This window comes from Serinus canaria, chromosome 20 (assembly GCF_022539315.1).
Source record: "Serinus canaria isolate serCan28SL12 chromosome 20, serCan2020, whole genome shotgun sequence".
NCBI lineage: Eukaryota > Metazoa > Chordata > Aves > Passeriformes > Fringillidae > Serinus > Serinus canaria.
Genome location: NC_066333.1, coordinates 9,048,696 through 9,056,260, shown reverse-complemented (window position 1 = coordinate 9,056,260; position 7,565 = coordinate 9,048,696).

Genomic DNA, 7,565 nt, shown 5'->3' with positions numbered 1-7,565 from the left:
TGATGTGTATTCTGGATTTCAGACTGAGCACAGTCAGTAAAAGCTGATAGAAAAAGGGGAGTGTCTAGACCAGAAAATGCTGAGACCAGAAGACACAAGGCTTGGCTTTGAGGGGGGACAGGTCACTGCTGCATTGCCATGTCCCACTCTGTGCTCTGATCCCAGACCAGCAGCAAGTCCAGCTGGAGCTTCCTGCCATTGTTGATCTGTGTAGGTGCCCTCCAAGGCAGATGCAGGCTCAGAGGGCGACTCTGGGCTCACTCACTCCACACAGCCAAACACTTGTGCTCTCTGAGGTGTGCAGGCAGGCACTGGGGATGTGTCCTGCTTTCCCTCCTCATGCTCTCCTGTTCCAGAAGGTTTGTCCACAGGAGCCATCTGCAGCAGGCTTTGGCCTCAGGAGCCTTCACCATCACCCCCAAACTCCACAGGGACCCCCCTGAGGCTCTGCACCTCTGCTTTGGCAGAGGTTTGCAGGATGCAGCCATGGAGTGAAAACTGAAAATCCCAAGAGGAAAACTAGATGGAGCTGTGTTGTCCTGTGGGGAAGCTGTAAACCCTGCATCTCTGACAGACCTGCAGTGTGATCATTCCTGGCTGGTCAGTCACTGATTTGCAGGAGGCCAAGAGAGACTGCCTGGCTGTGTCAGCTCCAGCCATTTGTGCTCTGTCCGCAAGAAGCTGCATCTCTTCAGGAAGGCAGAAAAAGAAAGGTCAGCTCTGAGCAAGGCACTGACGTTTGCTTTAGGTGAGATGAAACCACCCTGGATTTATCCTCAAGTGTGGCTTCGCTTCCAACCTGAATTTCGCCAACACTGATGGCAACGTTTAAACTGGCTAAAACCAGAAAATATTAAAGAAATATGAAAAGATCTCCTAGGAGAAGCCTCCTTGTACTTGCAGTTGCCAAGACCAAGTCGGAGAGACCGAGTCTCTGGCAGGGCTGGCTGCAAGGACTGCCCAGAACAGTCATGTTGTACCTCATCAGGATGGTGACTGCTGCTCCAGCAGGAAAATCCAGTGCTATCAGCTCTGCACACTTTGGAAACCAGTTCTTGTCTGTCCCTCTAAGCCCTGCCAAAGTGTGCTCCCTCAGAGAGGCTGCTCAGCGTTGCTGAGGCTGGTGAATTTTACAATAGATAAATCAGCTTCTGCCAGGAAAGGTAGAAAGGCTGGAGTGTGTCTTTTATGAAAAAAATTCACCACTTCTGATTCAGAAGTGCTTGCTATCAGCAGTTCTGCACTGGATTGCTCATCTTGCCTTCACTGAAATAGTATTTTACTACCTAGGGCAAAACCCACTTGTATACACATTTTTTTCCCTACTCTGCTGACATGGATGGTTAATATATGTAAATTGATGTGCCAGCCCATATAAAGGCCTTTTGTGATCAAGGTCAAACTAGGAGTTTTCCTCCTTACCGAACCTGTTCTGTGTGTTGTTGTTGCTTTGAAGCTTGATGCTGTTCAAGAGGGAATTGCTATTTTAATTCTTTGTTCACAAATTGCCTATTGACTCCAGCCATCAGCTGTCACCTTTGGGGAGCAGCTCAATGCACTGGACTTGAATTACAAATCTAATCTGCCCAGACAGGGCTTCACCAGGCAGGTCAAGCTGCCCAGTGTTACTGCAGGACTGGCAAGAAGAGATAGAATCTGAAGCTGAGGCTGCTGCAACTCTCTTAAACTTCTTGCCCACACCAAGGTGTGTCCCTAAGCTGGTCCCCAACCTTGGGGGAATAAATACTCCTTGTGTAATCTAGGCTGCTGGTGAGAACCCAGCTTGTCAAATTAAACCTCTGCAGAACAGACTCCTCCATTCCCATGTCTGTTATTTAACAGACAGGTATTTACCTGTCCTCTCTCTGATGGTGGTTGTGAAGGGCTTTTACCATCTCCTAAAGGCCACCCAAACCCTCTCTTGCACTGGCCTTGAGGAAGGACTGTGGCAACACCAGCTCACACAGATGATGCTGATCCAGTGAAGGTGTCCCTGCCCACAGAGCAGGGGTTGGAGCTAGATAACCTTGGAGATCCTTTCCACCCAAAAGTGATTTTATGATTCTGTGAAGATGCTCCTTTCAGAGTTGATGGCAGATCTTCACTTGTCACTTCACCTTTCTTCCTCTGAGGAGATTGTGTCACTGCCCATGGGTGGCTCTGAGGGAACCTTTTGTGAGGTTTGGATAGCTGGATGCAGGGTTGGAAATGTGTTCCTGCTCATGGATCTGTTATCCACAGCCCCATCCTGTTCTCTGCCTGCGACTTTCATGCTGCATTAAGCAATCATGGGGCAAATTCCTGTCCTCCAAACCCACACTGGTACTCCTTTAATTTTATTTACTGCCTTGGGATTCCAGCTCTCCCATCTCTCTGCCAGAGTGCACCAGGCTGGATGGAGTCAGTTTAAAGCACAGGCTGTAATAAATACCAAATATCTAGGCTTTATGTGATCCCTGGTATCCTGGCCCTTGCTGTTAAACCCTTTCTTTATGAGGAGGAAGAGCAGACTGGAGGTGCAGGGCTGGGACAGGGCTGTCTCCCATGAAGGTTGGCATTAGCCAACATCTCTTTTTAATGGACCATGATAGGATTACAGTTCCCCTGCCAGGAGTGGCTCCTTTGGCTGAGTTCAGTCCAGGCTAATTGTAGTGTAATTAGCACATTCCCATCACAGCAGGAGACTGGAGACTTTCCCACCTCAGAAGCCTGAGAGAAATGTGGGTCTGGATTTGGCCATGGCATGGCCCTGACCCAGGTCAGGGTGCCCAGACCAGCCCTGAGTGCTGCTCTGCAGGCTGCAGCTCCCTGAATCACAGACTCATTTGGACTGGAAAAGACCTCCACAATCCTTGAGCCCTGAGAGGTTTCTGTGGAGCTGGGGCAGCAGAGGTGCCTCCCAGAGATGTCCCAGAGCAGGGACAAGGAAGTCTCTGTGTCCTTGTCTCAGTGGTCTGCAGCACCTAATCTGTAAAACAACACACTGAAGAGCCTCACCCTGAGGGTGAGCAGGGTGAATTAAACTCCTCTGCCCAGCTTTGAAGTCTCACACCCACACTCTGGTATGGGAGCTAAAAGTTGAGGACTATGAACTGTTTCAATGTTTCTTCTGATGCTGAGGAATGGGGAAGTGGAGGTGACAAAGTTCCCTGTCTTGTTGTGTAAGAACATTTCTTTTGAGTCCTTTTTTTCTTTGTTGGTTTTCTTTTTTTCCAATGAAAACTTTTATTAGTTCATAAAGAAGGTGAGTACTTGGTGGTGTTTTCATTGAAGCTGCAGGTCCTGAAGCAATGCAATCATGGGAGAATTTAATTTTTCAGTGTTGTTTCTTTCTTTCTTTCTTTCTTTGTTTCCCAAGCTGAAGTTCTATTCCTTGTAGTTCTGGAGAACCAGGACTGAGCTGTATTTGTTTACCATTTTAAGGACAACAAAGATCCCCCTATTTGTTACTTTGAAGCCAACCAAATTATTTTGGCTTCCATTTAATTGCTTCGTGTTAGCAGCCTCTGTTTTCTGTGGAAATACACAACCTATTGCTCAAACATCCCTTTTTTTTTTTTTCTGGAACAAAATGAAGGACACTCAGTGACAGGAGAGCTCCAGCTCAGACTTATAACTCAGTAATGAGAAATTGCTGAATACTGTGTTCATTTTCTGCCACTAGATGGAAATAAATCTTCCACTTTTCTCTGAGAGCGCTGCTGTGCACTCGCAGCCTCCAGCCCAGGAGTGCAGGACTCTGCAGAATGCAATGTGCTTTCCTGGTGTACAGCAACCTCCAGGCTGGCATTACTGGCTGCAGGAGCATTCCCTGGCTGCTGTGGATGAAGGATCTCCGTGCAAGATGCCCCTGGAATTGCTGATGTGTGAGGGGGTTGATGCCAGGTGCCCTCCGGTGTTTGCTGTGGCCCAGGCACCAATGAGTTAAGCACAAAGAGCCCTGGGGGTTGCCTGTGACCTTTACTGGAATAGAAACAATTTTTCCCAAAGCAGCAGGGAGGGCCTGGCTCCCAAACAATGCTGGGCACTCTGCTGCCAGCCCAGCTCTGGGCTCCAGCCCAGCTGAGCACACCTTGCTGGGGACAAGCACTTGCCCCCAGGGAAATGCTCTCTGGCAAGGACAGCACTGTGGCAGCTGGCCTGGGGAAAGGGATTTTATCAAATCAAATCAGGGATTTTATTGGGCTGATGTTGGCAGTGAAATCCCTTTAAAGTTTTTTTAGGGTTTTCTTTTGTTTAAGCAAAATCAAATTTGGTGTGTGGGGCGAGCAGCGCTGGCTGGCTGCCAGCTGCAGCCTGCTGCCATCAGATGTGCAGCTCAGAGCAGGAAAAATCTGCATCTGATCTTGCCAGACTCTGCTCCCCTGCACAGCAGATTTCTCCAGCTCTCTGCTTGAAATGCAGGCCTGAGCTGCCACTGAGAGGACAAAATTTAGGCAAAGGACTAAGGCAAGTTTTGCAGCCAGTGACAAGGACGGCTGTGACAGCTCCCGGTGTCCTCTGTGCTCACTCCTGGCAAGATTTACAAACAGCTTTTGTATCTTTTTACAGCTTTTCAAAACAAACTCATCTGATTTCTTCCTGTCTTTTCCTCAGCTCTGCTAGGAAAAAAAAGAATGAAACAAAAAAATCAAAGAGTATTGCACCTTCTATTCGATGTAACAAAGTCGGGAGCTGAAAACAAAGATATTTGGCTGTACCCTGAGGTGCCTCTATCTTTTCTGAACACTTTATGAGTCAAACTACTTCCTAATCTGTTGAAACAGAAAATTCAGGCACTGCAGCTCCTCTGGAGGAGAGACCTAGGTGGAGGGACTCTGCCCATCCATTGTAGATGGGACTCCAAAGCCATGCTGTGGAAAGCACTTTTCATCTGTAGATGGAGCTGATAACTAATTCAATCTAATGTATCCCTCCATGGATGGGGAGTGAGGGAGACACATTTAGGGATTGTTTTTCCCAACCCTGAAGTTCTGTCACCTCCAGGATGGAGTTAACAGCAGCTTGCTGGGTGTATTCCCTATATTCCCTTCAAAAAAGGGAACAAATGCTTTGGGGGAAAGCTCAGGTCTGCAAAGGACACTGCTGAGGTTAACTAAGAGCTCAGTGCTGTGAGCATGGGGCTTTGGTTTAACATCCCTTTTCTCTTGAACTAGTGAGGTGCTCTTCCCATTAAATGTCAGTGTAAAAAGCCCTGAGGTTGTGACATTCAGAGTGTTGAGCTGAAGGAGAGCAGAAGTTCCTCAAGGCCTGGATCCTTGCTCTGGTGTGGACCAGCAGCAGAAATCAGGGAGAGAGGAGAAGAAATTGTGAGTGAATTTTCCATTAATGTATTCTTGTAATTTCCATCACTGAAAACAGAAGTAATCACCTGGATTTCCATGTTCAATACCAAGATCTGTCCTTCATGAATTTACCTAATCCTTTAAAAAATTAATTTAGATTTTAAGGCTTAACATCCAGTATTGATAATTTGCACAGTTTAATTTTTGCAGCTGAAGGGGAAAAACCCTCCTGTCAAGGAGTTTGTCTCAAGGCTGCTGACTCATTTCATGAGCTTGGCCCTGGTCCTTGTTGGGAAAACAGCCACTCCAGTGACCTCCTCTAGGACAGCTGCAGGTTCACAGTGGTGCTCTGTCCTCTCAGGAGAAGTTTTAGTCCATCCCCCTGCCCTTCATCCTCACAGGCAGCTTTCCAAGCACATCTCCCTCCATCCTCAGCAGCCCCAGATATCCCTGGCTGCTGTGCCCTCACTCTGCTCCCTTGACTGTTCCCCAAGCTTGAGATGGGGAGATAATATATTTTTAGTAGCTTCTCTTCCTTTTTTGTGTGTCTCAAGTAGAAACATTAATGACTATTTTAAAGGACACATTTAACAAGGTTATTTATTGGAGAAATAAACATTTCTCTCCTGTGTTTTTCACGGAAGAAGCTGGCAAGAGCTGAAATCCTTTACCTTGTTACTGTGAAACACTCTCAGCATTGGAGCTGAGTACTTATATATGTTTTTTTAAGGAAGATAGTTATTATATATTTTTTCAAGGAAGATAGTTAATATATATATTTTTTAAGGAAGATAGTTATTATATATTTTTTAAGTTATTATCCAGTGATGGAAGATAGTTATGATGATTAAAACAGCAGCAGTTTCTCCACAGTTGGAGCAGCACAGTGAGCTATGGGATGGGCAGGTTTGGGGGGCTCTCCCCACTGTGTTCCCGCTGGGAATGAAGGATGCTGCAGCAGGGCAGGGACCTGCCCAGCCTGCCGTGGGAGCCCCTCCAAGGCCCTTGAGCTGAGCCTGGCTCGGCCAGCCCGGAGGGGGCTCCAGGAGCCGTCCCGGGTCTGGGCACACAAGGGGAGCCTGTTCTGCCTTTCTGGCCGGCCCGGACAGGGGACACGGGCAGAGCTGTCCCGGCAGAGCCCGGACAGAGGAGCCTTGTTGGCACAGCCCGTCCCGCTGCTCCGCTGTTTGCCTTGGACGGCAGCGAGCTCTGCCCAGCCCCGCGTGTTCCCCTGCTGCTCCTCCACCAGCAGGGAGCCGGAAGGAAACCAAAGTACCTCCAGCTACCGTGGTGCCTTTACCCTGTGTCTCCTGCTCCTTCTGCTGCTCTTCCACAACCCTCAGCCCAGGCGGGTGGATTTAGGAGCATTTATGGGATGGGGGAATGTAAGCCTGGAAGTCTGTGCTGATGGAGACAACGGCAAACTCACTGCCTGCTGATGAATTACTGCCACAGAGGAGCTAATTAAAGGCAGTGTTTAGGTTATTGATGCTTTATTAGACTTAAATTGAAGCAGAACCTCCTCAGATGATAAAATTCCCTTCCCTGTCCCCATACTCATCTTCTCCACACTCTCCTTCTCTCTTTTGTGTCTCTGAGGTTTGGTCCCCTGTGCCAGGCAGTATTTTTCTCTCCTGATAACTGATGGAAGCATGATTTTACAGGAACATGATAGCAGTGATGGATGTCATTAACCCTCTCCACATCCAGTTCCTTTGCCTTTTTCTTTGCTGGTCACCCTCACTTTCAGGTGAGCTCTGGCCTTGCAGAAAGTTCCTCTAATAATGGGAATGAGGAGTGGTAGCTGAGGCAGGTGCCTGTTCCTGGAGGCACATTTTACAGCTGCCATCAGTGTCTGCTTGGCACCAGCAGAGCTCCAGACTCCCCAGTACCAGATCTGGATACTCACAGCCTGTGCTTCTCCATCCAGCCTGCACAGAGGGAGGGCTCCAGCTGCTCTGATCCCCTTTTAGCAAGCGCTGGATGCATCCCAACCTGCGGAAAGGCAGAGAGCCCTCGGGGAGGGAGATGGGAATGAGGCACACGGCTTGCCTTGGGGAGCAGCACATCCTGAACCCCGCAGGAAGGTTACAGCGTAAGGAAGGAACCGCTTTGTCCCTCTTCGGCTCATCCTCCAGGCGGTGAGTGCCCTCCAGAGCCATCCCCCGGCAGAGGGGACACTGTCCCAGGCTGCAGGCAGCACCTCCCGGCTGGCAGCGGCGGGGCAGCCGGCAGAGCCAGGCTCGGATTGCAGCAGGCTCCTCCTCCGGAGCCCGCCGG